Source organism: Nasonia vitripennis, chromosome 2 (genome assembly GCF_009193385.2).
Source record: "Nasonia vitripennis strain AsymCx chromosome 2, Nvit_psr_1.1, whole genome shotgun sequence".
Lineage (NCBI taxonomy): Eukaryota > Metazoa > Arthropoda > Insecta > Hymenoptera > Pteromalidae > Nasonia > Nasonia vitripennis.
Genome location: NC_045758.1, coordinates 31,973,409 through 31,999,856, shown reverse-complemented (window position 1 = coordinate 31,999,856; position 26,448 = coordinate 31,973,409). Strand labels below are relative to the sequence as shown.

Below are 26,448 nucleotides of genomic sequence, written 5' to 3'. Positions count from 1 at the left end.
GAGGAGGAGGTGGTATGCACATCTTCGCGGTTGTTTCGTCGGGGGAGGAGCTATTAATAGCCGCGGATACATCGAAAGTGAAAAATTTTGAAGTATGGGCAGCCTGAGGGGACGGTAAATCGATCGATAAATTTTCTAGTAATATCGAAAACTCGAAGTGTCGCCAACTAGTTTACTGTCGCTCTTGCGATGTTTGTCGAGCGGCTCGTTTTTCTCGCATTCCCGGATCTTAAAATCAGGCTCTCCGCGCTAGTTTACCCAGTTTTCCATACACCTCAGCTATATCGGATCAGTCAACGGCATCTTCGCGCGCGAGTGATTTGTTTTTGCTCTCCTATTTACTTTGTTTGCGATGAGCGAGTTGCGCGAGTTAATGAGGCTTTAAGAGGCTGACTTTTTGCTAGCGGACGTTTGATGGATAAAATCCTGACGCAGATGTGCTCGACTTTTTACGCGAGCGATTTTGCCGGTTTTTGCGGCTACGGAGAGAGCAAAAAAGAGAGCGTCATTTGATGAAACGGCTTGCGTTTAATTGCTTCATTTTCGCTGCGCGCGCGCGAGAGATCATATTGATGCTGATTATTCGCCGGGTGTGTATACACTTAAATCGCGAACGTTTGAGATTCATTAGTCGAAAGAGAAAAAAAAAGGATCGATGCCTCCAGTTTCGGACGCATCACGTGCCGGCCGTACGGGCCAGCTTTTCAGAATCGTGCGGCGCAAGCTCTCTCGTCCGCGTTGGGATGCGGCGCACAGCCTGATTAGCATCGCGCGCTTGCAGCAGCTCTCGCATTCGCGCGCGAAGGCCAATGGCAGCGGCAGTCGTCGACGTCGCTCCTCCGCTGCTATAGCACGACACAGGCCAGTAGAGTCGACGAGAGAAAGCGAGAGGGAGAAGAAGGGATGAGAGGGTGTGCGGCGGCGACGACGCCGCGACATAAATATGTATGTATCATCCGCTCGCTCTCGGTTCCGACCTGCCCCACTACCCCACTGGGTCGGACTCATGCTTCATCACAATGAGCACCTTGTATATACCTTCCGCGGGCTTCCTTTTTGGGCTAGGAGTGCGACGCTCGCCCTTCCGGCTAGTTCTCTGTTGCGTCACTGATGAGGAAGACTGATATGCAGATGCAGGAGCGACTTCCGAGAGGTACCGATCCGTATCAGATTATCGTCGCGATGCGAGACTAGTTAGCTGCGAAAACCACGGCCGAATCGAGAAAAACGAAAGCCGCAGTGCTTTAAAGCCAGCCCATCCTGGCAATGAAACGGATAGGCGAAAGCGAGACACGGAGAGAGAGAGAGAGAGCAGCGAAAGCTAGTGAATCCGGCGGCGTACGTATACGGGCCTCATGAATACATGCAAGCCGCGAACTCGAAGCTCTCGGACGACCCTGGGCGCGAAACTGGCTCCTCCAGGGGAGGCTCCACCACCACCAGCGCCGGCACCAGCTGACTTCGATCAGTGTGACGTTGCACGCAGCCCGCGCTACGTCACGAGCTTGCTCCATGACGTCGCGCCAGCCGGGAGCGAGAGAGAAAGAGAGAGAGAGAGAGAGAGAGAGAGAGAGAGAGAGAGAGAGTGAGAGAGAGAGGAGCTCGTGAGCTGAATAGAGGGAGGAAGCGCAGAACGAGAACGGGGGTAGCTCTTACATATTTATGCCGCGTTCCGCGCGCGCAACACCCATTCTACCGAGTGAGCGAGCGAGGCATAGTCGCTGGCTCTCTCTCTCTCTCTCTCTCTCTCTCTCTCTCTCTCTCTGTTATGTTGGCCTTGCCACTGTTCCGAGAGAGTATTATAGCGCGTATACGCGAGGTGAGATGAGATGTTTATCGCAAGCGAGAGAGAGAGCTTTGCGAGAGACAATGCGGATAGTACACTGGACGCTCGTTATCGCGCGCGGCTGCTTTGTTTCGCCGTTTTTTCGGCCGCCGAACTCGTCTGGCATTTCAGCTCGCGCAGAGCGAATATAACAGTCCTCTCATCCGTCGACGCTCGCCAGGAGATGTGTACAGGGGGACACGTATTAAAAGAGAATGACGGAGGAAGAAGCGACGACGCGTGTAGTCACGGCTCGCGCAGGATGCGCGTGTCTTTCCTTGGGATGTCGTGTATATGGCCATAGCCGCGCGCGTGTGTGTGTGTGAACGCGAGAGGCTGCTCAGGGAAAGACACGTCCGTCCGTAGGTCATATAGAAGTTCGTGCCCGGCGATCGGCCACTTCCGCTCTGCCGGCGCCATTGCCTCGCTCTAACTCTTTTACGGAGTGACTCCAACGACTGCTTTTCTGTGTGTGTATATCTGGCTATTGTCGGGGGCTGACTGATAACGGAGTTTGTTTACTTATACCGAAGTTCTGAAAATAAGCGACGCGATTCAGCCGCGAGAGTTCCGTAACCTCAGCGGCGGTTCTGCAATTCAAAGTTATGGAAATCCCGATAGCGACACGCGCTTTCAATTCGCTCTTGAAACATTTGTGACGTGCAGTAGCGCACGAGCTAAAACTGTAAGCGGTTAAAAAAGAAATTCTCGAATAATTCCGACGCTTCGCGAGTGATTCCTCGGAAAAATACTCCCGCGCGCGAGCGTCAGGAGCGATGAGAAATTTCTCCGCTCGGTCTGTTATCGAATGATTCCCGAGAAGTTCCCTACAGCAGCAGCAGCGGCTCCGGCGATATATATCGAATCCTTGTGTACGCGAGAGAGAGAGAGAGAGAGAGAGAGAGAGAGAGAGAGAGAGAGAGAGAGAGAGAGAGAGCGCGGGGGAAGTTGGTTGGGCGCGCAAGCACGGCGGCGCAAGCCCCGGCGTGTGCCTTATAAGGTCTCGAGATCTACGGGATAGACCGAGAGGGGAAGGCGTGCAGAACCGAGTAAAGCGCTCGGCTGCAATTTTTCTCGCCACATACGTGACGGGAATCCGAATGAAAAACGGAAAAAAGCCAGCGCGCGCGAAGGGGAAGGAAGCCGAGAGCACTGGGGAGAGAGAGGCGGACGTGCGCCGCCGCGAGAACGCCAGGAGAAGAAGGGGCAAGGGAGTAGTCGTCGTCGGGGCACAGCGCGAATTTAAGTTCGAAAGCGCAAGCGGGTGTATAGAGAGACGAGGAGGAAACAAGATGAGCCAAAGGGGAATATACCGATGTGTTCGCGAGAGATCTGGAGGCTAGTATACACGATCAGCGAAATCCGAGGCTTGATTTTTATTTTTCAGGCGGAAATTCATTTGGCGATATTCAGCTGGTTTTCAATATCCCGCGACCGCCGAGCATGAATACAAATTTCCGGCGTTACACACACTCACGATAATTCCAAAGAAGCAGGCGCGCTATCGCGGAAAAAGAGCTTTACACCATACACACATAGCCGGAGCGAGTAAATCAGACGCTATCGGCATTCACATTAGATCACTAAGTCTGATTCGCATTGACGCGAATCGAGCCTCTGGGGCGGAAAATATGATTGCCTACGCCGTTGTCTAGGGCCGCAGGGGGTGAGAGCGAGCCTCTGCTGGGATTAATGCCACCCTCGGGGATCCACGTGCGCGCACGCCTACCTTTAACCCCTATGTGTGTGTGTGTGTGTGTGTTGCTGTTTCTTTTTTTTTCTCCGCTGCCTTGCCGGCGGTGCGGGATCCAAGAATTATTTTCAACTACCTGGAGATTCGCCGAGCTTAATTGCCCGGCGGTGGCCGAAGTCGCGCTGAGGGGCGAAGATTCATTGCGTTTTTAGTATTATACGCCGGCGCCCTGCTATAAGGTCAGTGTTAATTTATTTTTTGAGGATATGTCACGTGTGCGTGTATAGGGAAAGTTGGACGCGAGACTCTGGGGATGCGAGCGAGAATAAACTTCTTTTTAACCGAGTTCGCGTGGGGGCAACTTCGGGATAGGCATTAATCATCCGGCTATAGTTATACGTGTAAGAATAAATTTCAACCTATGCGAATTTATCGAGGTCCGAATCAATTTATCGTCTAGATTGCGTCTAATTTCAGCCACACGCATGTACATAGATACAAAAAAATATCGTCGCACGCCGGAAAATCGTTTCGACACGCTGATACCTTATCAATCCAGCAAACTATATACAACATTTCCATACACAGGACCATACGCAGCGTGAAATCCGCAAGGGCAGCGCAGCAGCGGCATCATCTTTCTCCTCGGCGTTGTTTTATAGCGTCACGTGCGAACCGGCGGCGCGACCGGCCCATATATCAGTCGCGCGTCTGTGTACGCAGGGGGGGGGGACGTCGATATCCCCCGATCAATCATTAATAAGGCCTGAAACCCCAGCACACACACGCGCGTAAAGAAAAATCTTCCGGTTAGCGCTGGAAAAATGTATCGCTCGCCGGTCGTCGGATTGATGGAATTTTATATTTCTTTGCGTGATTCTCGGCCCTTATTTCCCCGGCGCCTAACTACCCTCCCGATCTTTACCCACTCGTGCGGCCAAAAGAGAGAGAAAGTCGTCACGATACGAGTTTTCGGGGCTCGTATATCATCTTTGTTATGAGCGCATTTAAACCGAGTGAGAAACGAGCTCTCTCGCGGATTTGAGGAAGAAAGGATTCGTTTCTGTAAAGGCGCTTACCGCGCGCGTTGAAGCTATTTTGATCGAGATAATAACGCGTGTAATAATTTAACCCCAGCCGTTCAAATATAAAATCGACGGAATCAAGCTATCCCCCCTCCCTCCACCCCCGGCAAAAGCCACCGCAGTCGGAATAAAACCCTTTGCAATTTTTGCCAGCAACACGGCCAAAAAGAACATCAGCTCCGGAGCAGCAAAGGCAGCAACCCCCTCGTTTTCCAGCAAAGTCCCACAGGGACTTTCTCTCTACGTGTGCGCGCAAAGTCTCTCTCTCTCTCTCTCTCTCTCTCTCTCTCTGCTTCGTCGAAACGAGCGGATATCGCTGCGGTTTAAAACGTCGTTCCCTTTTCGGCGACGCGGCTATTGCTCGAGAGGACCCTCGATGTCGGCCAGAAAGCGGGGATTTCGCGAGGATCAGCAGAATCCTAAGGTCCTGCGCCGCCACCGCCGCCGCGTGTATACGCCTATACAGAGACGGAAAACGGGTGATTGAACCGACCCACTCTCCGCGCGTGTGTGTATAGGGACGAAGGAATTTTGAGAAATGTGGGGGCTGCGCTGTGTCTCTTCTTTTCCTACACCGGCTGTGTGTATACGGTATTTACGTATTTTATCGCGGGGATGAATATATGTTTTTTTTTTTCCTCATATCCGCGTGTGATACGCCGAATCACGGTCTTCTTCCCGATGGGATTTCTTCATCTCCTTATTTTCGAAATCTCTCACCCTAATGGGCTTATTTCGAGCTTACCTCAGAAAATTGACTTATTCCCAATATTATGCGGAATAAAAATACCGCGTGAATTTCGAACGAGAATCACAAACGCGTCCACAGGCTGCATCTAAATCACTCGCGCACGTGAGTCACAAAGAGCGCAATCTCGGAAAAAGTTTACACCAACGCGACTCGATTTCCGCAAAATCTCTCATTTCGATCGCTGCGCTGAGAAAGAGACGCACACAATCGCGCAGACGATATCGGAATACAAAGCGCGCATTCGTCGCGTTATAAGTCGAAGAAGAAGAAGAGACGGTAGCAAAGTTCCGGGAAGAGCTCGGGAGAAACCCAAATACGAAATGGTATTCCGTTCGCGCGAGACTCCTCACTGCATCGAAGGTCGCGCGGATGAGAACTTGTGCATTATATATATATGAGAGGCGCGATCGCGAAGGATAATATACAGCGGCGGGACTGTAAACTTCCGTAAAGGAAGACAAACGCCCGGCTGTTGGCTGCATCATTGATGCTCTCGCGTGCGCGCGAGTAGAGGAGGCAGTTCTGGACGCGGTTAAGGTCCTGCTTTATCTGCTCATAACTCGGCATAGTATAGCTGCCTGCGCACACGCGGGGTATAGGAGTAGCCGCGGCAATAAGGCTGATTGACAGGGGGAGATGAAGAACGCTCGACACGCGGCTCCCGCGTTATACGGCGCCGTTTGTCCTAATCTAATTTGCTGAATAAGGCATGGAGTGCAGAGATACCCCTCTGGCTATAATACGCTAGGTAATTATTATTTTTGGAAAAATTTGAAAATTTCGGTACTCACCCATCAGCTCAGCGCAGCTTCTCCAGTGAAACCTGCAACACAAGAGAAATAGCTCATTTTAACCCAATTGTGCATCGCGGAGACCTCTACTCGCGCCCCCCGCACAGGCGGTACATTAAATCCGATCAATCGAGATGAGAATCTCTTCTCCCTTTACCTCGGCGGCGGCAGAAGCTTCTCTCTCTCTCTCTCTCTCTCTCTCGCTCTCTCACGAAGATCGCACGGGGCCCTATAAGGCCCAGAGACGCGCCGGTTATAAGGCCCTTGGGCAGTAACAATGCCCGCCGCGCGCTCCCTCTCGCAATGTCTCGTAAATATAAATGATGCCGCGACGCGCGCGGTTATGGCCGAGCTACCGTACGAAAGCCCTCGCTGTATGTGTGTACGTGCGAGAATATAGCTCGCTCCTCTATATATGTATCGCGCCGCTGCGTGGCCGGTGCGTGCTCGAGACGGTGAAAAAAAAGGAAGAACCGCGCAGCGAAAAATAAAGGCCGAAGCGAGAGAGGATATACGCGGATAGCCCGAGGCGGCTCGAGTCTGCGCGCGGGATGAAGACTATACGGACGCGTATATTTTCACACTCTCTCTTTCTTGCGCGCTGCGCTGCAGCTGGAGCGTTGTATGCGCTGTACTCCTCCGCCGATCGGGAACAATGCATCGGGGGCCTTTGTGTAAGCGAGTGTTGTAGTGTGGCTGGCGATTGATTCGATTATTTAGCGTAAGAGGTGTATTAGCGCGCGGAATATTCGAAAAATGCCGCGTAGGATATAGGTGTAAACAATTTTATGGTGGTTGAGATGAGAGAGAGAGAGAGAGAGAGAGAGTTTTATCTGCGTGCGCGACGCGTTTGATTGATTGGACGTGTGTTACGTCGAGGCGGTTGTAAATTAGGCGCAGCTTCTGCCTTTTCATCTTCGACTCGGAGGTATGTATACAGTCGTGTATTTACGTTATCGCTCATACAGCCGCGACTTTGTGCAATACTCGCTACCGCGACACAACCCAGTATAACCGAATCAAAATTACAACCGTCGTGATAAATGCAGCGCGCAGCAACTCCTTCATTAAATAACCCGCGCGTACAATACGAATTAATCGAAGACGTCTCCGGCAATTATACAGTTCGATGAAATCGTCTCACGAAATAAAGCCATTTGACTCTGTCGTTCTCGCGAAGAAAAAAAATGAGTCTTACACACGCGTGTATCGCAACGTTGATCAGCGTGACTCAGAGAGCTCATAGTACACTAGACAATATATCCATCGGCTCAATGACTGCATAAATCTGTTATTCGCTGCATTATAGCAGTGTATCTAACGGCGAAGCGGTAATCGTAGGCGCCGCTTGTAAGTCGAACGTTTCCAGGTATACCAGACGGAGATTATCAGCGGCCGGATGAGCAATCGCCGAGAAATTAAACGCTGTATAGTTGACCGTCGTGCTGCTGCAGCTCGGAGACTTTCTCTCCGTGTGCAAGTATATAGTGTATATAGCTTCGATGACTGCTGTCGCGCGCCACACCGTTGCATTGTCTTCGGTATTACCTTGTTAGTCTCTGTACTCGGGAATACATTATACTCTCGAATGGCTTAATTGATATTGTGCTCGCTCTCGTCTTATCGCGTACGTGTGTCACGAATTTGGCTGCGGCAATCGCGATTCGATCGGACTTTTCGAAAAATAGAGGCGGCTTATTTTTAGGCCTGTGTGATCGCGATGAGGATCGATAACGCCGCGGAGTCGTTTAATTAGGCAGAGCCGGCATTAAGACTTAATTATCCCCGCTCGGCTCGCGGCGTGTGTAGCGATTTTAAATTCGTAATGGATCTCGCGCAAGCGCTCACGTGAAGTCGATTTTAATGAGACGTAGTTATATACGGAATACGTAATCGATCAGCGCCGCAGACAATACGAGGATGTGAGTTTTGTTGATCTTTGACGTCTGCGACGGCATTAGTGTCATCGAATGAAATTTGGTCACATAGTCAGTTCCAGGAAAGAATTCCTCGGCTTATCAATCTGCGCGCATATTGAGCTCAATCACTCGTGTCTGCACATACAGCCTCTCTCTCTTGCAAGCGATTACTGCACTGCAATTTACAATATTTCTCGAGGCGCTGCCGCACAGACGCGCGGGAGCAACAAAACAACGCAGAGCCGAGAGCGAGAGGGCGATTACTCTCCGGTCGGTCCTCTAATTTAAAAATTTGAGAAGCGCGCGCGCGGTCGGGGCGATTTTCACGCATCTCGTCGAATTACACCGCAGCTCTCTCTCTCTCTCTCACTTCTTTTTCTTCGCGCTGCATTTGTTAATAAACGCTCGCTCGGCCGAGTAGGTGTATAGAGAGTATATATACAGCGCGAAGGGCGAGGTGAGAGAGAGGATGAAGGGAAAAGAGGGCGGGACAGTCCATTAGGTGGTATCGGGACCATCGCACGGTAGCACCACGCTCTCTGCATCTCAATGGCTCTGCGCGAGCGAGACCGACTGATAGGTTTGGGCCTCTCTCACTCTCTCTCTCTCTCTCTCTCTCTCTCTCTCTCTCTCTCTCTCTCTCTCTCTCTCTTTCTCGCTTGTGCGAATCCCTTCGGGATCAATAGCAGCAGCAGCAAAGTGCTTACCGGCTCTTCTCTCGCTCTCTCTCTCTCTCTCTCTCTCTCTCTCTCTCTCTCTCTCTCTCTCTCTCTCTCGCTATCTTCGTCTGGCGGCGAACAACACCGGTAGCCCCCGCGGCGTTGTCTTCCGATTCGCCGCCGCCGACGACGATATACATTGCTACCTTGATCTTGCACGCGAGGTAGCTGAAAACCAGACGGAGGAGCGCGAGACTGCGCATGTGTGTGTGTGTGCGAGGAGGGGGAGGAGGTCTGGGGGCGAGTCGCACACACCGGTTGGCTGCTCTTTCGCGTGCATTCCTGCCGCCGCCGCCGAAGTTGCTGCTGCAGCCGAGTTATATACGATACAAGATCCGAGCATTCGGAGAATAATTTTTAACGCGCGCCTCCGTCGGCTTTTGTTCTTTGCCGATTTTTTCCCCTTCCTTATATCTCGGGAGAGCGTGTTTCGAAATTGCGCGAGTTCGAGAAATATAACAGTTCGAAATTCCATATACACATGCGCGGTGTACCTTCGAAAAAGGGGCTCTCGGGTATATGGATACAAACGAGACCGAATCCAATAAGACAGCAAAGCTATATCACGGCGAGGCAATTCCCCCGCGCGAGCGCTAACTCGATTAACCCCACAATTACACGCAATAACGCGCGGCTCGCAACGATCCTCTCGGCCGAAAAAAAGCGCAAAACTTGTCGTCGACAACGAGCAGAAAAAAAAGGAACACAGCAGCAGCCGCGGCAATCGTCGTCCGGCCTCCACGAAATTCAATGAATTTCACTAACAGGACACAGTGTTCCGCCCATTAAAAAAGTCCTTTTTTTCAATGACTGCAGCAGCGCGCGAGATTGCGCCACGCGCGGGATTTTTATCGCGCAAAAAACGAGAAGAGCTGGATCGCGCTCGCGCGCGACTCTCTCGCACACATCTCAATCTAAAAAATCCATTAGCCCCCCTCTCTTCCTCCTTTCTCTCTCTCTCCTTTCCGCTTCGCGCAAAGCAGAGGCGCGTCGAGCATTATATGTGCGCGCGCTTTTACAAACGTCTCTGCGACGACGACGACGACGACGACGACGACGACGAGCGGCTAATGGCGGCGGCTTAAGCGGATTACGCCGAGAATTGAATTATTAAGGGAATTGCATTTGTTTCGCCGCTGGATACCTCTATATACATGTATGGTATAACACTCCAGTTGTATCTATACGCGCGCGTGTGTTTGCGCGCCGCTGCTAATGAGCTACTCTCGATCATCTCGTGTGCGCGCGCCTATATGCATACAGATATACATACACTGTGGAGCTGAGACCGACGGCCCACTGATTCCGCGAAGGAGGACGTCGCGTGATGCCGAGCGCTGATTATTGAATTTAAGTACGCGCGTAAACTGCCCGTCGGCCATAAATCTCTCCCCGAGAGCGACGACTGTCGTTTTTCCTTTTGATATATATTTTGAGTGCTGGTCGTCGTCGAGAGGGAAAAAAAGAACGGAAACTCACGCTCGCAGCTCTTATTATTCAAAAGCGAAATACATAAGGTGATGATATTCCGAGTCGTTGACTCTCGCGCGAAACAATGTTTATATTCCGCAGTGAGCCACCGCGCGGCTGTTTAAAATTTTTAATCGCCCCGCGCGAGTTCGCTTAATTGATTTCAAGCGCGGCGGACTCGAGCGCTCGCGGAGATATTCAATTATGTTTATAACGAACTTGTAGCCACAATTAGCTGTACATACGCAGGAATTAGGTTATATAGTCGACAGAGAGAGAGAGAGAGAGAGAGAGAGAGAGAGAGAGAGAGAGAGAGAGAGAGAGAATTATGCGCACAGGACGAATTAATATATGGTAAAGCGTGGAATTTCGTGTCTGCACTTTTTTCTCTCGCATCATCCTCGCGTGTGATGCTCGTATAATTTAAACAGTCTGGTCTGGCGATCTCCTCGCAGTAGTTCAATGCGTTCAACGTTTTATTGCGAAAGTCTCCGATCAACAGACATTTAAATTCGAAAATCCGAAAAATTATAGAATATATATGCATACACTACGCTTCGTCCTCGATTTCCAAAATGTTATCAGGATCTGCCGAGCCTCCGCTAATAAATTCAGACGCGTTGGGGAATCCCCGGCAATCAATACTCGAGTGTCGTCGGCGAATAAAAATAAATCCTCCGAAAATCGATCCACAGCAGCACCTCGAAATTTTATCGCGTGCTGCGAACGAGTATGTATATATAGGATATACAGAGAGCCGTGCGCGCGCGAGTGTGGCGGTAGTCGTTCGTCGTCGGCTATTTAACTGTACCGTGACCTCCTCTAGGTGAGCGCGTCGAGTCGAAATTCTTCGCCTCGCCGAGGTCTCTCCTCCTCGCGATCTTCGGCCTTGATCGCTCACACCGGGCTTAGGAAGATTCCACGCGCTCGTGTGTTTCGGTATGTACACGCGTGCAGGTTTTTCCACGGAAAACACCCGCGAGTTTTTTTTCACTTCATCGTGATAATCCCGACTTATCGTTTGATTTCTTCTTTCCAAGGCAGGGGATCGCTGCGCAAAACGCTAATGACACCGCGCCGCGGTGAAAAACTAGTTGAATTTCCATTAACTCCGCGCGTCTCTTTTTTTCTCCTCTCGCGCGTATAGCGATCCCGCGAGTTACGCAAAGCGATTATAAAACCCCGCGCGTGTGTAACGTACACACGCGCGAATGAGAATTTTCGACGTGCGCGATGATGGAAGTAAATCAGCGGATCGTTAAGCGGCTGCACCTGCAATTTTATCGAACTCCGTGACCCATCAAACAGTGGTCGCATGGCCGATTTATTACCCCGTCATAAGCCGCGATCTCGATCGAGCCAAGTGCGTATACGCGCGCGCGAGCGACAAAAGCAGTAAAGCTGCGTCGCGTATATACCGAAGGCCGCGCTTCGATCGCGCTCTCTCTCTCTCTCTCTCTCTCTCTCTCTCTCTCGAGTAGGTGAGGTAAGCCCCCCCGAACGCTTCGCCGCCGCCGCGACTAGATTTTCCTGTCAATAAATCAACGCGAGCGAGCGCTCGAGCGACTGGTATATAGAGACTCCGCTGCCGCTGCTGCTGCTGCTGGCCTCGGCATTTCTGCTGCCGCTCCCTGCTTCCTTATTCATGCGCGCGCGACAGCTCGCCCCGACTGAAAAAACATCATCCTCCATTACCGTCCATCTTGCGGCCGTCGTCGCGCGCGATCCTTCTCCTCCTCCTCCTCCCCCCCCCCCCCGTCTTTCGAGGAGATCGGGATTCTCTCTTTGCGCCAGCTTCCGATTCGCGGCTCTTTTTTTTCGGTTCTTCATCGAGATCGAGTTGCACAGTTTTTGCGCTGCACCGAGGCTTTGTGTTCTTTCGTCGATGCGAGCTGGAGGCTTTCTAATGGCGTCGTAAGTTCGAGGGAAGCTTTTTGTTAAAAAATCGGCGGCGATTTATGGGTTCGTTTGCGGCGGGGAGGAAAAAAATCGATGCGACGACGGAGAGAGAGATCGTTATTGTAGAACGACGAAGCTTTGCAAATTGAAATGCTCCGATCGTTAGCCGCAACAAAGAAGCTCGCGCCGGAAAATTTGAAATTAAAAGCGATTTATCACTCGCGGCCGATCGTTTTAAAGGCTCATTACTCAAGCGCGCAATAAAAACGAGCAAGATCAAGATTCGTTGCAAGTTCAATAATAGCTGGAAAAAAGTGACGTCGATCGGTGCAAAAAAAGAAACAAACTTTAATCGATCTCTAAGCAGATTCGCGAAGCACCGCAAAACATCGAATATCGCAGCGACGTCGCGTTTTAACGCCGATTTCAGCTGTGATCGTAAAAGTTCGCCAATAACTTATAGGACACAATCTCGATCTCGCGAAGCGCATACTCGTCATTCGCTTTTTACATCCCCGATAGATCGATTTGGTTATTTCCCCGCGCAAAAAGCCGCCACTGTGTAAAACGAGGCATGTGTCCATAAAGCTCGCGGCATCGAGACGAGCGAGTTAAATCGCGGGAACGTCTCGCTTTTACGATAGATCATAGCTCTATACACGCGCATAACGTTTCAATCGCGCATCTAAATTACGCCAATCGCGTGTTCCCGCTTCTTACACACACACCCTTTTCGCGCATAAGCCTCTAGATTAAATTACGAATGATAAATGCAAGCGTGCTATATATATTCTGCAGCAGCGGGAGCAGAGCGTTAACCGGACACCATCAGTCTGTGCAGCAGTCTCTCTGTGTATGTGTGTGTGTGTGTGTGTACGGATGTGTACGATAAAGCGAAACGACGGTAGCGTGGCGGCCGATTTAATTGGAGCTTCTGACGCGTTTCTGGCATTAAGTATGATGTCGCGTTGAGTTCAATTAAAATGGAAATCGAGTGGGAGATCCTTCGCCGGCCACGCTGTACACTGCGCGCGCTGCTGTTGGCGAATTTACACGAACGACGGGCTCGCACGCGAGAGAGAGAGATAGAGAGGGGTAAACACGTCGCCTCGTATAGCTTCCAGAATACGCGCCAACGACGACGAGGTCGCTTTAAAATGCTTCGCTGTGTACAGTCTCATCCCTAATGAACTCTCGAGATTAGAAATCGTTCGCTAGCCGTCCTCCTCCTCCGGCGGATATCGTGCTCGCAATTAAAATTGAAATATCAGCCGTGTGGTCGCTGTGTTCCGCTGTTGTTCCGAGGCAAGGGTGCGATCGGGAGAGAGAGAGAGAGAGAGAGAGAGAGCGCGGAACCAATTAACATTCGCTGGTGCTTTTAATTGATTCTCTCCGGGCTCGAGTCTCGCCGGATTTTCGTCGTTTCGGTGGAGTCCTCTGCGGTTGACGCTCGCTTTAATTAGCCCCCGGGAAGTGTTCGTCGTGACTTTCCGGCGGAACGGAGAAAATCTCGCGCTAAACACTCTGGTATAATAGATCGTCGATCCCGTTCCGCTGTTTACGTGCAGTATATCGCTCGAGAAAGAGAAGGCGAAAGATCGAGAGACAGGCCGTGTAGTTAAAAGCCGAGCTGTTGCTGCCCCTCGCGGAGTAAGGACTTAATAAGACGTCGTGACTCGGCACTACGTCAAGCCCTAAGTGATCGGGTAATTGTACATTAAACCGTACATAATAGAATTATCGACGGAAGAGAGCGAGAAAGAAAGAGAAGCATCGACTGCCGATCGTGATGCTCGCACTTCAGGGGCAAGGTCGTCGCGACACACGAGAGAGATGCCGATGACGGTCCGAAGAGTGCGACTTCTCGCGTCGAGTGTTTGTTTAGCGAGATTCCGTTGACGCACGGAAAAGGAAAGTGCGTGTCTGCGCGTCGTAGGATCGAGTGGATTCCTCCGCGGGTATTTTTCGTATTATCGGTATAGAGTCGCGCTATAAGTGGCACCACTCGCGTATCGCAGCTCCTTATTAGGTGTAAACTTGTTACTTTAACACTCCTAATCTCGCGCTGCGGAAACGAGTCCTCGTAAAGCCGCTGATGTAAGGCGCCGGACGGCCTCTCCCTACGTCGTCGATTGAAAATCGCATTCACTTATCGCCCAGAGAGCGCACACATTGCTCCCGCGGAAGAACACACACACACACACACACACACACACACACGCCTCTCGTAATGACGGAAAAAGGAGCTGCAGAAGCGAGAGAGAAGTCGATGAATCGGTTTATTAACCGCAGGTCAATTCGCAGTTTAGAGACCGCGAGATAGCAGTAGCTTTATATAAGGCGCAACGATCGGCGCGATAGGGATTCATTAACCACCGTTAATTAAGACATTATCACGTCATAATGATCTCTCTCCCTCTCTCGGCGCGCTTTAATGAATGAATGAAACACGCCTCATAAATAATTAATCCGCTCGATTAAGCCGTGACCATCGGCTGCTCCGCGAGTGAGAGAGATGCATAGACTGCACACGAGTATACACACAGAGCCAGAGCAGCCGGCGGGACACAAAGCAAGAGCAAAGAGAAAATTCCCAGGGCGATGGAGGTCGTATACATGCATTTTCTCCCTCTATGACCGAATCATTAACGGACGCCGCCTCGGAGATTTTCAGGGGCCCCGGCGCTGATAAGTGTCCGTTTAGCGCATCGAGGAAGCTGCGGTTCGACGTTCTTTTTTCTCTACTCCGTTAAACGGAGCCAAGATTGATTGCTCGCTTCAGCTTCGGCCTATGTGTGTATGTACACAAACACATCGGCTTCTCGAATCTCATTACTCATGGGAGTTTTATGTGGTCTAATATCCACGTAGGCTGAATTACGTTTATCTGTCTCGAAGGCGCGCGAGCTAGGTGCGAGAGATCCTTAATGAGTCATTAAAATTCTCGGATCATATTTTCGCACTCATGGGATATTTCGAAACGGCTCAATCGAGTAGCTGCATTGTATGACGGTGTAACCAGATGGTCGACTGAGAGGTGAGAACGATTTTTTCCTTATACACGATACCAATGCAGATTATATTTAAATCTTCGTTACACTTTCGAGGCTGTTATATGGCACACGAGGCGTATCAAAAATAGCCTATCTCGAAACAAAAGCACACCGCAGAAAACTCGGCGCGCAACAATCCATAAAGCCTCGTCGGCGCCGAGCGCTGCTCTCCGAGAATTCTCTCCTCGCGGCGCGCAGAAACGGCTCTTTCTCTCTCTCTCTCTCTCTCTCTCTCTCGCTCGCGCGCGCGCGACAACAAAGCCATTTCCATGAGAAGGATCGTTCTCGCGCGGCGGCAAGGGTCACGGCTTGCGCGAGTGTCAGTAGACTTTAATGGCGCGCGCAGCTACTCGTCAGGAGAGCCAGAGAAAGAGCCGAGGAGAGCCTCACGATCGGCCGTTAATTCAGCGCGCGTTTCGCGAAAAGCGACCTCGATCCTGCTCGAGACTCTCCGTGCACCGCCGGCTTGATCTATGGCGACGAGTTCTGCTCTAGGATTTCCAGAAAATCCGGTATACGTAACCTGCCCTTTTTTTACGCCGAATTTTTGCGCGGGTTTAATATCTCTCTCGCGCGCGCGCACGAGTGCGTTATATAGCGAGAAGAAGGTTTTTACGCGCGTTGTGTGAACTTTGCGACGCGACGCATTGGGTCACGGCGTGTCAAGAACTTTGGGGAAAAAAGAGAGTCGTTATGATGGAAATAATGCAAAGAAGGTCGTTTAAATACTCGCGCGCACGCGCGTATTGTCAGCGCTTTTTTTTTTGGCTCCTTGCCTTGTGCAGCCTCGAGCCAATAGGTTAATACTGCGCGCTGCTCGTTAATTTGTTTGTTGTGCGAATTTTAAAAACGTTCTTATATCGAAATTCAAATTTCCACGGACGACTCTGAAAACCGCTGAACATACGTCACTCTCGTGTACAAATGACAATACAACGTCCACCCTGGCATTACATCGATATGACACAATCGTACGGCGCCGCAATAGACAGAGTCGTCCACAGCTTCTTATTATCGCGAGTATATTCAAAAAGAGCAATTACTTACTTACGACACTTTCTCGTCTTTTGCGACACAATCGTCATCTCGGAAAAATCGAGACGACAATGCGCGCAGAGGAGAAACTCTCGCGGCACAATGCGCACAACTTTCAGCCGATATGATCGAGAGCTCCAGAGACATCCGTCTTCCGTCATCCAGTGCCCTTGGAGCCGCTCGCCGACCGCATTAAAAATTCACCTACATATTACGCGCACGAGCGTGTAATCATACAGTCCAGGATGTGTAATAGACGTTCACCGCTTCTTCTCCCTCACTCTCTCTGCGCAAACATCCTTTTAAAACGCGCGCGCGCGCGAGAGAGAGAAGGAGACAATGCAGCGCCGCAGCACAGCACAGCGTATTAGCATACGATCTGCATATGGCGCTTCTCGAAGCTGTAAATAGTCTCGACAGGTCCGACGACCTCTCGATTTTCGCCGATTTCTTCATTCGGCCGAGGCATGCAAATTATTTGGGTGAATCCTCCTATCAATGATATTTACAGTCTGTTCTCGCTCGTAAATTGCCCGGGAGAGATTTCGCAGACGGATTTCTCTTTTGACGGCGGTGTCAATGCGCCCGCCAGCTGTATAACGATTCTAGCTGCGTTTCTCTCTTTATTCTGATCTTGAACTTTGTAATTTAACGCGGAAAATTGCGAAACGACAGCGGCTGAGTTATCACTCAAGGGTGCGATAATGTAATTGAAGCGAGCATTTGAATTTACAGCGCGGTCATTATTCAAGCTCGCCGCCGCCGCGGCCACGACGTCTGTAAACAGATGTTACATTTGAGAATACTAATTCGCCGCGCGCGTTTCAGTGATTCATGCATTAAAATACTACGAAACATAAAATAACACTTTAAATCAATACGGAAGTTATATTGTCGCCCTTCCCTGTTCGCGCTCGCGCGCCAGGGGCGCTTAACCGGTGCGCGCGCACACTTATACGCGCGGCTGTAATGCAATCTCTGGGTATAAAAAAATTTTATTGCCCGATAAAAGCTATAATAAAATGCACATGATGCCGGCAGCGCAACATCCTTGAAATTAAAAATGCGATGTGCGTAAATTAAAGTTGTGAGCTGCTCGCGCCGCGAGGATTTCGATTCGGCGATAAAAAGCCGGCGATGCGCGAGAAATAATTGTTATTGCATAATTCGCTTTATTTGTTGTTTAATTGACGGCTGCGCGGTTTATGCTTCCCGGCGTGTTACGGCTCCGTGCCGTTTAATTCGATTAATTCCCAGCTGATCCGCGCCGAAAAGAAAGGGTTGAAAAAACGGATTAAATCGAGGACTACGATTAATAGCAGCCAGCGACACGTAAACGATAGGACGGCGGCCGAGAAAAAGTCCTACTTCTGAAAAGATAAAAAAAGATCCAGCCGGTGAACGCGTGTGCGTTACATTATAAATACACATAGCCACACAGAAGCGACAGCGGGAGCGCGTTTCGCGGCACGGATTGCGCGCGCGCGAGCGGCGCACCCAAGGCTCACTTTGTCACCGAGACCTCATTCGCGCGCGCGCGCGCGGCTCTCTCGCCGTCGCAGAAAAGAGCATATTCCGAGAGCTGCGAGAGAGACGCTGGTACCACTGGCTAATGTACCTGCGTCTCGACACACACACACACGCGCCTGTATATCTCGGCGCCTAATCGCCACCGCTGCTGCTACCGCCTTATATCCGTAATAGCGCTTATTTCACGTTCGTGCGCGCTTCGAGAGGTTTTAATAAGTACACGAGCGCATCGATCTCCTGGAAGTCGTGGGGAAAAAAGTTTGCAGCAACGTATTTATTATGCACCTATTTATTAAGCGTGAAAAAAGTCGACCTGCTTAAGCGCGCTGTGACGGGCGTATAACCGTAGTCGTATAACCGTATGGCTGTTTACATTGGCTAATTGTCGAGCGAGTTTTATCGGTTTCGTTTATGCGCGCAAAGTATGCACATAATATGCGAAACTAATATAATATTAATCGATGCTTATGTGTAAAATTGTTCAATTGACAGCGAAAGGGAACTTTCGCGCGCGATAAATCACTGCGTGTCGCGGCGTAATGTGTCTTTAAAGCGTGTCATTTGGCGCCTTTTGCGCTCTATGCTGGCATTCCTGTACGACAATTCGATAATTGTCACTCGCGGTTAGCGCGCGGAATTTTTTGTCGTTGTGTCTCTCGTTATATGCCTGACACATTCAATCGAGCGTTTTATTTATAACCGCTGATAGGAGTCTCACTCTCTTCGATGGTCGGCGGTGGAGAGACTACTTTTCGGACTAGACGCGGACTAATCGATCATGGGTCGAAAAAAAGGATAGGTATTAAGTTATGCGTGATTAATAGGACGGATTTACGATGATTGAGCTCGGAAATAAGCGAGTGAAATATAATTGGTTCTCTCGGATTTTTATAATCGACGAAGCGAGTACACGCTGCACGCTGTTCTAGAAGTGTATAAACAATGGTTTCCCAGCTCGAGAAAATGAAAGACGCAGACAGTAAAATCCGTTTAAAAACACAATTAGCGAGATTCTCCTCGCCATAAGAGCTCTGAAAACTAGTCGTTTTAAATATACTTTGCGCACAAAAGTCCCGCTCTCGGCGGGGGCAATCAATTTTCAACTTTATTGACGTAAAAACCTGTAATACATCAAGCCCCCGTCGGGAGGAGCACACACATGGAAGACTCTCGCGGTGTCAGAGGTCTCTCGCAATTTAATAACTCTAAAACTCAGCGCTCGCGCACTTTTCAAGAAAACATACTTTTTCCGCCACACGCATACGAGCGTCGTAGCTATGCGGACAGCAGCAGCAGCTCTTCTCGTCACACAAAGAGCGAAGGAGAAAAAAAAACAACGAAAGAGACTCGCGAGATCGTAAAAAAGCAGAAAAAAAGAGGAGGAGAGACAAACGAGCAACTTGCCACGCAGTCAAGGATGGCTGCCTTTAAGAGAGAGAGAGAGAGAGAAAGACTCGTTGGAAGAGTCCGTGTCGCAACTCTCCATTGAACAGCGTCGCGGAGAGCTGCTGCAGCAACGCCTCGCGTGTCCGTAGGTATACCGATCTCTGCGTGTACCTACCTGGATATATACATTATACGAGCTACATGGGCATTAACGAGCGATCTATCGAGGGCCCCCCGATCGAGCAATAACTGGACGATCGATCGCGTACGCTATATGCACACACATGGGGTACAAGAAAGGTGCTAGATAACGAGACAATCGTTAGCGTGCATGTGTGCACAGAACGCCAGCCGCGCGGAGAGAGATAACGAAGATAGATACTTTCAGCGTGAGGCCGTTCATTATCCCGTAGATATACGTACATAACGAGAGATATGCTTTATCGAGGCTATTACGGCTAAAATTTTGCGGAATGGATTCGTTCGTCGAGCGTCGCTCGTATTATCGACAAGCGAATTTTGTGCTCGTACGGTACAAGCGCGCGGGTTTCGTGACGCCGGTTGCGTCACACACACATACACACACCGGGGCGGGAGAGAAAAAGGAGAGAAAGTCAAATTTATACTTGCGCGTGTACACGCATAACGATAACGTTAAATTCGAGCGAGACAAAAGTTGTGTTCGGCGCGACATTTTTCATTAACGACACACACACACACACACCCGGCCGTTGTTCCGATTCGGACAAGCTTAGTGCATTAGATGAAGAGAGAATGAAATGATTTCGTCATTGCGTTTCTCTTTCGAGAGAGAGAGAGAGAAAGAGTAAATATAAAAGACGCGTATAACAAATCGAAAGACACACAGCGGAGGCGCTCAGGATCCAAAGAAACCAACAGCGATCGCCGCAGCCTAAATAATCGCGCTCACCTTCTCTCCTCGCCATCTCTGCCCCCATCAATCAAGCAAACAAACGAGACTTGTTCAATCATCCCGAGAGAGAAGAACGCTGCACTTTTCGCGGATTAAAAATGGCCTCATTAAAGCTAACCGTAACAAATTTCCCAAAGCCCCCGCCCTCTCCTCCTCCTCAGAATCAACATGTCATTACTCATTCTCGTCGTGCATAACATCCCTCCTCCCAATATCCAAGGCAGCAGCAGCACTGCACTAGAGAAAGAAGATTGGCAGGCGAAGGCAATTAACGGACTTTCCATTTAAGATAATAGACGTTATACGCAGCGAGTGTACAGTCTGAGGGTCGAGGTTTCGCATTGGAAAGTCCCGCTAAGGGGGACAATGCGTTTCCGAGATCGGCTTTGACCTTTCGCTGCTGCTGCTGATCATCTCTCGCGCGGTGCATAATAGAGCACGTGTACCTACACCTTGCCCCTCGTTCTCTCATTACCCGACGCGCGAGCGCGAGAGAGAGAGAGAGAGAGAGAGAGAGAGAGAGAGAGAGAGAGTGAAAGAAAAGGCGCAAAGAGTCTCGTGCATTATGCGTCGCTTGGCCATTCATTAGCGCGAGTTGGATACGTACGCTTGTGTACGGCTTGTAGTACCTATGGAAGTTGAAACCATTACGGATTCATTGGATAATATAACGGCGGCGCTCGAGTTGTTCTGTGCTGTGCTTGTGATCGAGTGTGATCGCTCGTGCGGAAGGATATTTTGGTTATACTGTTTTTTCTTTTTTTTGGCGGGCGCCGATCGATTATTGTTTGAGAGACCCCGCTGGGATTCGGTACTTTGGAATGGGGGCTGACGCTTTAGATAAACTGGATACTATTTATCATATTTCGCAAGTTTAGTATATAACACACAGACAAGCGGTTATTGAAAGTATAATCGGAGGGCAACTCGCATCTTTGTCGCAGCCTATTGTTCTCTCGCTTTTGCCGAGCAATTAGCCCCTTTGCTCCAGAGCGCGTTGGTCCGTTGGCTTTTATGTCGTACACGGTAACCGATATGTTCTCCTGCTTTACGGCGTATCCGCACTCACATACACACTATGATCAACGCAGAGCTCGTCAATTTAATACCACAGCTAACCCTGATTCCTCACTCGTTCGGCCACTCGCCCGACTCGTACAAACATGACACCGACGCGGCAAGAAAAATGCAATTTCGATACGAAAAACAAAAAAATATTTTTTTTACGAGCAGAAAACCGAGTGCACGTATCGCCTCCATAAAACGAGCAAAAAACGTGCATCCTCTCTCTAAAAAAACAACAGTCGCGCGCGGCCACAGACAAAACGAGAGAAAGAGCGAGAGAGGGAATCGAACACTGCGCACAGAGAGAGAGAGAGAGAGAGAGAGAGAGAGAGAGAGAGAGAGAGCTGTCGATGTCACGTATACAAATATTATAGCCGATGAAAGTACGGTCGAATTAACCGTAACCGAGCGGAGAGCCAGACACGCAGAAGGATTTTCATGTGCTACGGAACAATTATTCATGGCTCGGGCACATTTATGCCTCTCGGCTGCAGCGGCCATCCTCGCGACCATCAAACACGAAAAATCGGCAGTCGAATCGCCTCAGGGACGAGTAGCCTCGCGTGTATATTCGTGTGCAGCAACAGCAGCTATATGCAATATTGCGTCAAGCCGCATATGTTTGTTTTATTAATGCGGACCACGGCCTTCGGGCTTTCGATCCAGCTGCGCTTTCTCACCCTGCGCACACGGTCATCCGATTCGTTACGATTTATGGTAATCCACAAAGCTACAGTCGCTGTTTAAATTAGAGGACGACCCGACAATTTTCGGCTGTTAGCTCTACTGTGCTCGGTAAAGTTTCAATTTTCCTCTACTGCCTTTGAGGAAACTCGGGTTAATCGTATACGCCGATGGTCTCAAATTTCAGATAACGATAAAGCCATTTCTTCAGCTAACTATACAAGTGCCACTCCATTACGAAGGTCAACCCGTGCACTCTTCGCGCGCCACATGAGAATGACAACATTCGAAAGGATCCACGAACAAGCCGAGAGAGAGAAACTACTATCCCGGTTCGCCTAGAGTTTTATTCCACCTTGTGTGTATCTTTTTTTATTTTTACAACGTTTCACTGGAACTGCCTTTCCGCGGAGCGCGGTCGAGCCGAAAAATGTAAAAGCGACAACCGGACGTTTCTCGGTACCACCAGCATCATCAGAGAGAAGCAAAAAACGAAGCACACTCTGCGGCGCAACAATTATAATTGAAAAAAGCTCGCGATTAATCAAGCTGCCGAAGATCGTTATTTATTGTGTGCCCACGAATTTATGAGATCGCCCGGTGCTCTCTCTCTCTCTCTCTCTCTCTCTCTCTCTCTCTCTCGCGTGTCAAGCTAATGATTTACAATGAAAAGCGTTAATTAATAAGATTGTACGCCGTCCCTTTCTCTCTCGAGCGAGATTCTACCCGCGAGGTCTGTGTCACGTCGCTCCCGCGCAAGAAACCGCCTCAAGTATAGACGTGTATGCGATGAGCCTTTAAAACCCCCGTTATCTCGATCTCGCGACTGACTCTCTCTCTCTCTCTCTCTCTCTCTCCCTCTGCCGCGATTGACCGAGCGGCGCAGCTACCAGTTTCTCTCTCGAACGAATCGCGCGCGAGAGAGGACCGCCGAGGGAATATAATTCACGCGCGCTCCAATGACAAGCTGCCGGAAGATCAGCGCCGCGGGAGACTGCAGCGCTACTCGAGAGGGCCTTTTAATACGACAGTCGCGTGATTGCACCTTCCGGTGGTATTGGATTAAAATCGCCTCTGATGTGTCCTCTTGACGTTTCGCTTTTGCTTACAGATTGACCGGCAACGTATAGAATGATCTAAGCTCAATAACAATGATATTAAGCGGAATTATTCCAAGAATCCAAAAAAGATTCCTTGAAATCACCACAGTCAGCCTACGCGATGAGCTGGAATTTTAAAAGCCGCGAGCGCGCGTTTAAAGAAGTGTCGTCCAGCGCGCGCATGAAGACATCAGCTGCGTGCACTCACGGAGAGCACATACACCGCTAGAATTTCGCGATGCTTTTACTTTCAAGAAAACGCGCGCGCGTATGAAGACCGTTTCCGTTTCATTATACGCGACGCGCGATCTTCTGATGCCTCTCTCTCTCTCTCTCTCTCTATAGAAGTCCCACTTCAGATATAATCCGCTGCTCTGCAGGTACATGCACACACTCGCCTCCTTTTTTTTCATTCTCGTACAAACTCACAAACGCACACAGACAGACGAGTATATAGAAGCCTAGATAAGAAACTCGCGTCGAGGAAATTTCCAGTCCAGAAAACCGGCGCTGCGCCTCTTATCTGCGGCTGAGATCGCGAAAAGTGCGCACCTCCTCTCTCGCCGCGCGCCGTACTCGCGCGCACGGCCGATCGGAAGTATATTACGGATAAATACCTCCTGCAGCCGTCGCGACTTTTTTCTCCGTCTTCCAGAGAGAGAGAGAGAGAGAGAGAGAGAGAGAGGGAAAAAAAAGAAATACCTGTCACACACGTATAATACAACTATAACGCAGCCAAGTGGACTCTGCGATCCTGCTTGCCTTCGTTCCTCTCTCTCTCTCGCGTACGCGTTACGTAATCCAGCGAGCGCGCGCAAAGTTGTTTGGTCGGTATAGCGTATAGAAGCTGCTCGGCCGTAACGAGCTTAAGAAGCTGTCCCTCGCTACGTATCGGGAGTGTATATAAGCTGGGAGTCGGTGAATTTGTGGGCTGCAGGAATTACCCGCGCGCTCGCGACGCTATTTGACGGAGCCGATGGAGGTGTCGCCGGCCGGTTATAGGAGATACGACGCTAAATTCTAATTACGGCAGCGCGATCTTTCTCCTTTTATTCTGATGCCCGAATTGTTTATTGAATAGTTCGCCCGCTGCATCGCGGTTAAACCAGTTCTGCCATCAGGGCGGCAAAGAGACGATTGTAATTTAACATTTCGCCGGGATATTCAGAAAATTTTCTTCTCTCTTTCCCCCTTGCCTTTTTTCTCCTCAACGCGATGATAATGCCATACGCATTATGTAAATATTGAATTTTCGAACGTAACTTCCCGCACGGCGACGTGCAGCGGAGAAACGAGTTTTTTAGCTCTCAATTTGTAACCAAAATTATTGAGCTATCAAGCGCGAGCCGTAGTATTTTCTTCCGATCGTATTCGAAGCCTTAAAAACCGCGCTCATACGATATGCGCCGTACGTGATTTTAATATAATTAATATGAATTACCGTTAATCCGAGGCGCGGAGTATGCGTTTCAATTAAAGAATGCATACACACGCTTGGAACTCGAATCTAGAATCGGCGCGTGTTGTGCGTAAACGGCGATAAACGTAATAATATTACGCGCGTTTACAGCATAATAAAACGTATACTGGATATTAATATTTCAGAAGATATATCCTGCAATCTTCACGAGAGAGCATAAAATACAGGTTACCAGTGCGTGTGCGGGGCTACTAGTCTTGTACCGTGTACGTAATCGTTCAGAACGAAATCGAAATCCGACACCGCAGAGACTGCGCTCACGATTTCCAAAAGTTGTCACGCGCTATGTGTATGAGTCAGACTTTCCCTTTCACGCTGCCCCACTGACTTTTGGATCATTTCAGACCTTCGCCTACTATAAGGCTGGCACGCGTGCCCCAGTAAAATGATTACGTTTTCCATATAAAACGCCGACGAATAAAATTTTAGGATCAGAAAAAAATACTTCATATATAGGTGTCGCCGCAGCGTGGCGGTCCGACGCAGGCGACAGAAACGGGATCAGCGTGAACTTGAATCAAGGACATGCGAATCGCGGCTAACGAGAACACACGGACACACTACACTCTCCTCCCAAGCCGCGTGCGCGCACTACAGCAGCGATCTTTCGCAATGCATAACCTCTAAGGTGGAATGCGTTTAACGTTCGACGCCTACGGGACGCCTCTACACAGCAGCAGCAACAGCAGCAGCGGAGCCAGAACCTTGAGGAAGAAAACGTTACAACACACCGCGTGTATGCGATCCTTTGCCACCTCTTTCTCTCTCTCTCTCTCTCTCTCTCTCACTCGCGTGTGTCTGTGCCCACCCATACTTCTCACGCTTTTTGCAGCGGAGAGAAGCGAATGTTTAATTGCCGCTTTTCCTCGCGATTAACGACGCCGCTGATCGAGCGAGAAAATTGCCGATCGTTTATGCGATTGCTGCACAATTTTGCTATTCTGGTTCAGCGATTCGAGCGCTCGCGACACCTACTCTGTAAACGCGCGGCTTTTTGTCAACGGGAATGAGGTTGCGGGAATTCTAATGGGACTTTATTACGAGCTCCGCCTTTAATTGATCGAGTACATAGGTGGACGAGATTATCGGGGCAAAAAAGAAGAAGCCCGTACTAGCTTCGTTAAAATTGTGGCCGATACGACAGAGTAAGTATAAGTATGAAGTTCTCGAATGTGACAACCGGTAGCCGCGAGGGCGCGGGATCATTAATTTCAATCTACATCTTCGGCTTAGTACACGCAGCTCCCGTGACAATATACAGCGTACAGCTATCCAAATACGAAAGCCTTGCGCAAGAGGTTGTATATGTATATGATGTATTGTTGAAATCACTCGAAGCTCGGTCGCGCACCGAATTCCACGCTTGTCTTCTCGGCTCCTACCGGAATTCACGTCGAGAGATGAAGAGTATCTTGATTGACCGCTGCCCCGTTCCTGGATTGTTGAGATTCGTATTTGACACTCCGATCAATCTTACGATCGCCGCCACAACGGCCGAAACGGTAGTCCTGCGTTTCTACATTCAATTATTTCCGACGCGATATCCGTGATACGCGCTTCGATCGATCTACCTGGAACATAATTCAGCTCTCGCTCGCGTTGTTTAAACAAAATATGCGTCGCGGACAATTACGCGGGCTGAGCGAAGAAGCCGGAGTTTGTAATTGCTCTCATTAATAACGCCGGTGATCCGCGGAGAAAAAGTGCGCGCTCCGTCGTCTCGCTCGAGAGCCGGGCAATTTTCATACGTCATCCTTCCGCGCTCGACAATTTAATACATGCGCGCGTAAATCAACAACTCCATAAGCGCAAGCGCAGAGCTTTAATCACTGAATCTGCATCGATACTCGGAAGCTGCGCTATGGCTTCGAAATTGCGTATATTATTAATTCAATTTACTCGATTTCGTGTAATTGCTCGCTTATTCGCTCCTTGTTGTCCCTCAAAAAGCGAAAATTGCCGCTGACAAGAGGGGAGGGGGGGCAGTGGTAGCCCGTAATGGATGTGCGGGACAGCTCTTATCCAAGCG

General features: G+C 49.8%; 1 long non-coding RNA gene across 3 annotated transcripts in view; it reads right to left on the bottom strand.

The window, feature by feature from the left end:
* The window catches only part of LOC103315844, a 373,598-nt gene that overhangs the window by 175,139 nt on the left and 172,011 nt on the right, over positions 1–26,448 (bottom strand). For all 3 annotated transcript variants that reach the window (XR_004344579.1, XR_001728826.3, XR_004226837.2), the window contains one exon: positions 6,146–6,177. This is a non-coding gene — a long non-coding RNA (uncharacterized LOC103315844). The remainder of the gene's footprint in view (positions 1–6,145; positions 6,178–26,448) is intronic.